Source organism: Canis lupus, chromosome 2 (genome assembly GCF_011100685.1).
Source record: "Canis lupus familiaris isolate Mischka breed German Shepherd chromosome 2, alternate assembly UU_Cfam_GSD_1.0, whole genome shotgun sequence".
NCBI lineage: Eukaryota > Metazoa > Chordata > Mammalia > Carnivora > Canidae > Canis > Canis lupus.
Window position 1 is genome coordinate 73,026,159 of NC_049223.1, and position 9,332 is coordinate 73,035,490.

Genomic DNA, 9,332 nt, shown 5'->3' on the forward strand with positions numbered 1-9,332 from the left:
TTAGATAGACCTGGAGTTCAGGACATTAGGAAGCCTGGGATGGGGAAGCAGGGGGGAGGCTGGAGACCCAGCAGGGCTGATCTCCAGTCCTGACCCAGGGCGCTGCTTCTCAAGGGGATGTCTCTGACTAACTGAGTGTCTCTGCCTCCCTGAGTTTCCGACAGTTTTTCTAGATCTCTCAAAGTGCTCCCAACTCCATCTGAGTTAAAAAAAAAAAAAAAAAATCCTCCCATCTTTCCTTCCAAATCTGTGTCTAAAATTGACTCCACGTGGTGCTTCCCGGGAGAGCAGGAGGAACCCAAAGAGGTTTTAAGTGTGTTCCTCTCTCCTCCAGCTGTCCTCATCCTGTCCCTATCCCAGTCGCGTCCCTATCCGTCGCAGGGAGAGGGACGAAGTTGGATAGGTGGGTGGAGGCATTTCTTCCAACACTCGGGACACTTGGGTTCCCAGACCCGCCTCCCTGCAGAGTCCCATCCTTAGTGAGCTTCCCTCCCCAAGGAGTGAGGTTGGTGGGGGAACTGGAGTAGAGGATCTTCTTACTTGAAGAGGTAACCTCCCCTTCTAAGAGATAAAGAGGGTTGGTCAAGGGGGTGGCTAGTGCCCTGGTTGGAGATGGACAATGGCCGGGGGCTCAGTGCACGGCCCTGGCCCTGCCCCTTCACTTCCGGTGCTCAGTTCAAACTGGACAATGCCAGCTCCGGCCAGTTCCCCTCCCCCACTGCTACAACCCATTTAAAGAGACAGAGCCTGCTTTCGGGGGCATCCGCTTGCTCTGAATTCAGTCTCCTCCACCAAGTGTGCAGAACCTCTCGCGTTTCTCATCCTGAGCCCCTGTGTGTGTGTGTGTGTGTGTGTATTTGCGCGCGCGAGCCCACGTGTGTATTTGAAAAAGAGAGAAAAGGAATGAGTGGGGGCAGGGAAGAGAAAGAGAGAAGAGCAAGGGGCTGTGGAGAGATTACTTTTTTCTCTCTTTCCTACATGGAATGTTCAAGAGACTAAAACTTGAGTGTAAACGATGGCGGATAGGATATTGGGTGATAAAGAGGACAACCGTGCTGCTACTCAGCCTAAAAAATACATATCATTAACAAAAATCATTAGCAATGCCCCACTCCCGACTGAGAACCTTAATTTAGTTCTTCCAAGTACATCGGCCAAAGCCATTTTTATTTATATAATCCTACCCGTCTCAGAGTCTTATCTCCCCTCGTTACTAGCGCCTTTAAAATATAATGCACTTCCTGTATCTCTGTTCTTAAGATTAAAGAACAGGTGACTGAGGTCTGGGTGAAAGGAGGGAAAAAGTTTAGCGGTTTGGTTTCGCTTGGTCCGCTCACAAATGAGAGTTGCTCCCTCGGCAGGCTTGACCAGCCTCTCTGTCCAGGGTCCTGAGAGAGGCGGGAGCCCTGTCCACGGTGCTGAATAAAGCCAAGCTCTCCTGGCTCCCAGCTCCCAGCTCTGAGAATGCCTTCTTGACTTTCCACCTCCAAATCCAACCCAGAAAACCTGATTCTTCTCAACTCTTCAGCGACCCTGACACATTTGAGACAACTGAAGGGATTCTCTTAAACGCCAAAAAAGGGAACTTCCAGCAGTACAATTCTGTGAGAGAGCAGAGTAAATATCTCAAGCTCCCTTTCAGAAAAATGGATATAACTGTTAATTTAGCCACAGAGGGTGAGAAAAGAGGAGATAATGTTTCCCGATTCAAAGGAAACCAGAGTAGGGGCACCTGGCTGGCTCAGTCGATAGAGCATACGAGTCCTGACCTCAGAGTTGTGGGTTCCAGCCTCACACTGGGTGTGGAGATTATTCAAAAATAAAGAATTTTTTAAAAAATAAAATATTTTTTTAAAAAAGGAAACCAGAGGGACGCCTACGTGGCTCAGTGGTTGAGCATCTGCCTTCAGCTCAGGGCGTGATCTCGGGGTTCCAGGATCAAGTCCCACATCAGGCTCCATGCGGGGAGCCTGCTTCTCCCTCTGTCTATGTCTCTGCCTCTGTGTGTCTCTCATGAATAAATAAAATCTTTAAAAAGAAAAAAAAAAAAAAAAGGAAACCAGAGCAGGAGAAACAAAACAAAACAAACAAAAACAAGGGAAACCAGAGTAGGAGAGAAACTAATCTTTGTTTTCAAATTATTTTCCTAATTAATAGGAAAATAGGAGCACAGATGTTGGAGTCAGCCTGCCCATGTTTGAATGTCGAGTCTACTTTCACAGCTCTGTGATCTGGGGCAAATTCTTTAACCTCTCTATGCCTCAGTTTCCTCCTCTGTTTGATGGGGATAATGAGAATATTTAACTCTCAGTTATTATGAGGATAAAGTTAGATCATGCGTGTAAAGCCTTTAAAATACTGCCTGTAAAAAAATAATAAAATAGTGCCTGTGATAGTTTTAATAATGTAAACTATAGTTATTATTATAGCTATTGTGCATATGATTGTTTCTATGAACCAGAAACTGCTGGATCATTTGCTTCTTAGAACTAGGCCATTCATGTGTTACTTCTTTCTGCATCTTCTCCCACATCCTTACTAGTACCTAGCACAGTACCTGGCACATAGAAGACACTCAAGAATCTCCTGAATAGGCTTTAATTGAAATAATAAACGTCATTAGAATCATCATATTTATTCTCTAGGCTATCTCTCTCAAGTCTACACAATACAACCTGGGAGGCATTCAGGGCCTCATAAAGTTGTATATGTAGAGGCAGAGGATGCTTTAGGAAGGTTCCCAACATAATTGACTCCTCATCCCCAGTGGATTGATTCTATGTGGGAGATGGGGACTCATGACCAAACCTTCTTCTTTTGGGTTCTTGTTTTAGTGAAAACTTGGTAGGTACCCACTGTGATCAGTCAATGTGTTAGCTCACAAGTTTGGTGGAAGAATCAGATAAGTAATATGTACTAAGTAGTATGATGACCAAAAAGTAAAGAAGAAACATGTCCATAGCATCTGGCTGGCTCAGTTGGTAGAGCATGTGACTCTTGATCTTGGGGTTATGAGTTCAAGCCCCACACTGGAGGTAGGGTTTTAAGAAAGAAAGAAAGAAAGAGAGAGAGAGAGAGAGAAAGGAAGGAAGGAAGGAAGGAAGGAAGGAAGGAAGGAAGGAAGGAAGGAAGGAGGAAGGAAGGAAGGAAGGAAGGAAGGAAGGAAGGAAGGAAGGAAGGAAGGAAGAAAGAAAGAAAGAAAGGAAAGAAAGAAAGAAAGAAAGAGAAAAAGGAAGAAAGAAAGATTCCTTGTCTTCCAAGAACTTATAATCTGGTTAGGGAGACAAGACCTTATATAGCTAAGTATTGCAAGTTTCTTGTGTATTTCTGGAAATGATAATATCTCTGTAGGAAGAAAAAGGGCTCTTTAGACAAAGGTATCTAGTATTAATACAAAGAACATCTACTCTTTAAAGAACTTTGCCAAATTTTTCTTGTGTAGGCTCATATATTTATAAAAGGAAGAGCTGAAAGACGTCTTAGTAATGACTCACTCAACATTTAAAAAATATTTATTGAGCACTTCCATGTGGCAGGCATTGTTCTAATTGTTGGGAATACATCAATATACAATATAAAAAGGTGTAGCCTCTGTGGAGCTTATATTCTGACAGGCAGTAATAACAACAACTATTATTTATCAAGAATACAGGCACACTGCTTTACTACATTGTACATCTGAAATTCACATAACACTGTACATTAACTAACTGGAATTAAAATAAAAACTTAAATGGCCAAAAAAATTTTTAAAAAGAAAGACACATTTCTTATCTCATTCAAGCCTGTCAATAACTCTGAGTAATAGGTATTAATATTCTCACTTTGTAGGAGAGGAAATTGAAGCTCAAAGAATCAATATAACCTGCCTAATGTAACTCAGCTAATACATGGCAGAAACAAATTTAAACTCACGTTTGACTCCAAAGCTCATATTCTTTCCACAGTCCTAGTAAATTGTGACTAGTGTTGTCCCTGTTTTATCAATGAGGAACAGATATATACAAGCAAAAAGACTGTGGAGCAAGCCTGTATGTTCAGTACGATTAATAAATACGACCCAAGCTTGTGATTTCTCTTTCTTGTGCCACAGCTCATCTGTCATTTTTATTTATCACCCTCCCCAAAAGTCCTTGGCTTTGTAAATCAAAGAGCTGGCCAGAGCCAAAGCAGGTCTTTTTTTGGGCAATCATCTACATCCAACTCCTGTTTCTTTTCTTTTAAAAAAAATATTTTATTCATTTATTCATGAGACACACAGAGAGGGAGAGGCAGAGAGAGAAGCAAGGTCCATGCAGGGAGCCCGATGTGGGACTCGATCCCGGGACTCCAGGATCAGGCCCTAGGCCAAAGGCAGACACTCAACAGCTGAGCCACCCAGGTGTCCCCAACTCCTGTTCTTGAAGTGTTTTGAGAACTCGGTGGTAAGTTCCAGGGGGTGGTTTGGAGTTAAGCCCTGACCATCTGCTAACATGAATGGTGGTGTGCATTTGAAAAAATATTTCCCACAATGTGTCCTTCAGGAAACTAGTTCCATGAGATGATTAATACATTTTACTATTTTTAATAAGTTTCTATAGTGAAATATTTGGAAAATGTTAACTAGATTTCCTACGCAGGGCTTTTCAAAGCCTTAGTATATACTCTGTGATTCATCAGGAAGGGAATACAGGGATCCCTGGGTGGCGCAGCGGTTTAGCGCCTGCCTTTGGCCCAGGGTGCGATCCTGGAGACCCAGGATCGAGTCCCATATCGGGCTCCTGGTGCATGGAGCCTGCTTCTCCCTCTGCCTGTGTCTCCGCCTCTCTCTCTCTCTCTCTCTCTCTCTCTCTGTGTGACTATCATAAATAAATAAAAATTAAAAAAAAAAAAAGGAAGGGAATACAATGCACAGTGTTTCCATTCATTCACACAATCCCCTAACAAATATTTGAGTATCTATTGTGTGTCAAATGGCACTGTTTAAAGCACTGATATCAGTGAATAAAATAGATGAAATTCCTGTCCTCATTGAGCTTACATGCTAGAGGAGAGGGACAGACCATAAACAAGTAATTAAGTAAAATGTATAGTATATATAGTTCAAGCCTGTTGATTTGCTCTATTATCTCAAAAAAGACACTTGTTTTACCCTTTAAGAGCAAAATGAGGGCATTAGATTAGCTGTTAGACAAATGTTTCTTCCAATTCTGACATTCTAAAGTGATATTTGTATGTGTGTGTGTGTGAAAGACAGAGACAGAGACAGAGAGACCGAGAGACAGAGATTGAGAGAGAGACCCCATTCCTAATTACAGGAAGAAGCAATCTGTTTTCACCCATGTTGTCATCTTCATCCCACTCTAGGGACTAGGGCTTCCTACATCAAGTGTGATTGTGTACCTCTCACCTCTTAGGCCTGTTGAATTGGCAGAAGGAGGATGAGCCAAGGGAGTCCCCTTCCTTCTTTCAGTCCTGCTCCCCATGCGGGCCTTGCTTCACAGAGCAGGACGCCAGGCACTTGCTTTCACCAATAATGGCTTCATTACATTGAAAGGAGACGAGAGTGACCTCAGTGAAATAGACTTCCTGACCCCAGCTGACCTCTGACCCTCACCCTGACAGCCTCTAAATCTTTTCCTTCTGACACATCCCCCACAAGGTACAAGCAAGAGGAGGAAATGATGAGCCTGCTATAGCCCACTGTCCAATGACTGTAACTCACCAGATGTCCTGTTGCATGGAACTTGCCATGCCCAACCATAATTTACTTCATGGCTGCTGATCTTTTCAGTGATCTTCACTGTGACTCCAGTCTGGCCCACAGGTCACAGCTCATGCAACTGTCATTCACCTGGTATCCATTTGTAGGTGTCCAATGATTGTCATGTATCGTGGAGGTTGGAGGCAGGATGTCTAACCAAATGCTGTCATTTCCCCAGTACTACTTCAGCCTCAGCCTTTTTCCTGACTCTGTAGGTACTGTTTATTGAGAGCTGATTATACGCCAGGCGTGCACTAAGTGCTCTGTGTGTATTGTCTCTTTTTTGTCTTCAACCATCCTAATCTGACCCCCATTTTCCTGAAGAGGAAACTGAGACTTAGTGAGTGGAGTTAGGTGATTTGCCTTGACTCACAAATCACAAAGAGTACATCCCAAATCTATCTCACTCCAATATTCTTCTTCTATACTTTTTTTTAACAGTTAAAATAATTAATGGATGTGATTTAAAAAATCAATTAGTATTGAAAGAATTATAATGAAAAACAATAGTCCCCTGAATACCCTACCCCCTCTGCTCCTATGTAGCAACCACTCTTTGAGCCCTTTTTTTCTGGAGGATACTTCCATATCTCTAAATAATATGTGTGCATCTCTATTCCTTGATTTATCAATTTTATTTTTTTATTTTTATTTTTTTGATTTATCAATTTTAGATATTATCCATTGATTTCCTATTATAGTGGGCAAGGACTTGTCTTTCTTACAGGACCTGCCTCCCTTTTTCCCTTCTTCCTAGTTGAGTTAAATCACCACTTTCTTTCTTTTTTTTTTAATAAAGATTTTATTTATTTATGAGAGACAGAGAGAGAGGCAGAGACACAGGCAGAGGGAGAAGCAGGCTCCATGCAGGGAGCCTGACGCGGGACTCAATCCCGGGTCCTCAGGATCACGCCCTGGGCCAAAGTTGGCGCTAAACCGCTGAGCCACCTGGGCTGTCCTAAATCACCACTTTCAACCAAACTGATAACCAATGTTTATATTGTTAGGATTATGGAAATGTTCACCATATTGCCAAGTTGTACACTAAGTAGAACAAAATTTCTTTTCTTTGCCACATTTTATTTTTCCTGGGCTCTCTCACCATATTTCTTTCTTTCCTGCAATATTTGTAATTGAAATATCTTCAATTATTTTCAAGGGATTCATCACATTATGTTTTTCACTTAGCCCTCATTTTTCCCAGAGCCTCTTTCCTGAGACTTTCCTTCCTGGTTACTTTCTGGGCATGCTTCATAGCTGTCACCCTGTCACCTTCACTACAGTGGTTAGAGCCACTGATTCCTGGACCCCAATCAATCTCTTTCTTAATCACACTTAAGGAGCACATCCACAAGTAACTGCCTAAGAAAGGGTGCATGGGAGGGAAATTTTCGGGACCTTACAAGCCTAAGTGTGTTGTTTTGTTACCTTTACTTTTTTGATGGTTACAAAGCCATACTCTTTACCATTCTGCTACACTGACCCCCTAGCAAAATGAAAAAAGACACTTGGCTTGCTTTGAGGACATTGAAGTTGGAGATGACTTTTCTAGATTCTGAAGTGAACCGAGAGTTATCAGTGGAACAAAAGTTATGACAGTTAATGCTTTTTGATAGTTCACCATGTACCAGACACTGTGATGAGTGCTTTACATAAATTATCTCATTTAATCCTCACACCAAATCTATTAAGATAGGCATGTTCCCATTTAAAGATGAAGCCAGGGATCCCTGGGTGGCTCAGTGGTTTAGTGCCTGCCTTCGGCCCAGGGCGTGATCCTGGAGTCCTGGGATTGAATCCCAGATCGGGCTCCCTGCATGGAGCCTGCTTCTGTGTGTGTGTGTGTGTGTGTGTGTGTGTGTGTGTGTGAATAAATAAATAAAATATTTTAAAAATTAGAAAAAAATAAAGATGAAGCCGATGGGATGCCTGGGTGGCTCAGTGGTTTAGCGCCTGCCTTCAGCCCCCAGGATGTGATCCTGGAGACCCAGGATCGAGTCCCACATCAGGCTGCCTGCATGAAGCCTGCTTCTCCCTCTGCCTGTGTCTCTGCCTCTCTCTCTCTCTCTCTCTCTTTCTCTGTGTGTCACTCATGAATAAATAAATATCTTTTAAAAAAAAGAAGCATATGTAACGTACTGTGGAAACACTGAAAGCTAACTCATGTGATATGTTATGGAAGGCTTCACAGGGAAGATGACACTGCACTGGACCTGGTGTAGGACTTTGAAAGCCAAGGAGGGCAGGGCATTCTAGAGGAAAATCACAGTAGAAATGAAAGCCAGGATGACTGAAAGTGAACAGCTTGATTGAGGAACCACTGCAAAGTTTGATTCCCACATTGGCAAGTCCCCTATGTCCCTGTGAAGACATACAGAGAGACTTGTCCTCCTTTCATTCAATCTTCACTCACACATTTATTCAACATTTTGTCAGTAAGAGAGATATAATGGTATGGCAATAAAATTCTGGGCTCTAGTCCTAGCTCTATCACTAATTCACCAGGTGACCTTGAGCAAATCTCTGGGCCTCGGTTTCCTCAACTATCAAATAGGAAGAGAAGATTTATGATCCTTAAGATCTCTTCCTGCATTTGTGATAATTACAGAGTGAGAATAGGACAAAGGGTGTCTGAGTATCCTTGACTTCCCCCCTTTAAAGAGGAAAATCATATTTGTTACCTTCTGCTAAGTGCTAGGTATAGCCCCCTCCAACCACCCTGTGAGAGAGGTGTTATCTCCCCATTTCACAGAAGAGAAGACTGGGGTTCAGACTGTTTGAATAACTTCCTCAAATTCTCCCAGCAAGTAAAACAAAAAGTAAGCGCTAACATGTATGAATGTTTACCATGTGCCAGACACTCTGTCAAGACCAACATTAGCTCATATAATCCCCCAACAACCAAAATCAAGGCTTTCAGATGACAAGGGACTGTCCTTTCCCTCTCCTCACCACTGGGCGCCTGTGATTTGGCCATGGTGGAGGAAAGATGACAGAAGGACAGATGTATAGAAGCTGTCTTTTTTTTTTTTTTTTTTTTTTTTGAGCACCTGACTAGCTCAGTTGATAGAGCATGCCACTCCTGACCTCAGGGTTGTGAGTCAAGCCTCATGTTGCCTGTAGAGATTACTTAAAAATAAAATCTTAAAAAAAAAGAAGAAGAAGCTGTCCCCCCCCCACACCCCCGCCTCTTCTGAATACAAACAGCCCTTTGAGTTCTGAGAGGAGGGATCCCTGGGTGGCGAAGCGGTTTGGCGCCTGCCTTTGGCCCAGGGCACGATCCTGGAGACCCGGGATCGAATCCCACGTCTGGCTCCCGGTGCATGGAGCCTGCTTCTCCCTCTGCCTGTGTCTCTGCCTCTCTCTCTCTCTCTCTCTCTCTCTTTCTCTCTGTGACTATCATAAATTTAAAAAAAATTGAGTCCTGAGAGGAGATGCCCCCAATGCTGTTCTAAAGGAGAGAGTACAGAGCAGAGAGAATGGAGACCCAGGATCCTTGATTCCAAGATTCTCAGGTCAAAAGAGACCTTGCAGATCAGCCAATGCTCTCCCAGGCCCCAAATTTGACAACAGCCATTTTGTAGACTCA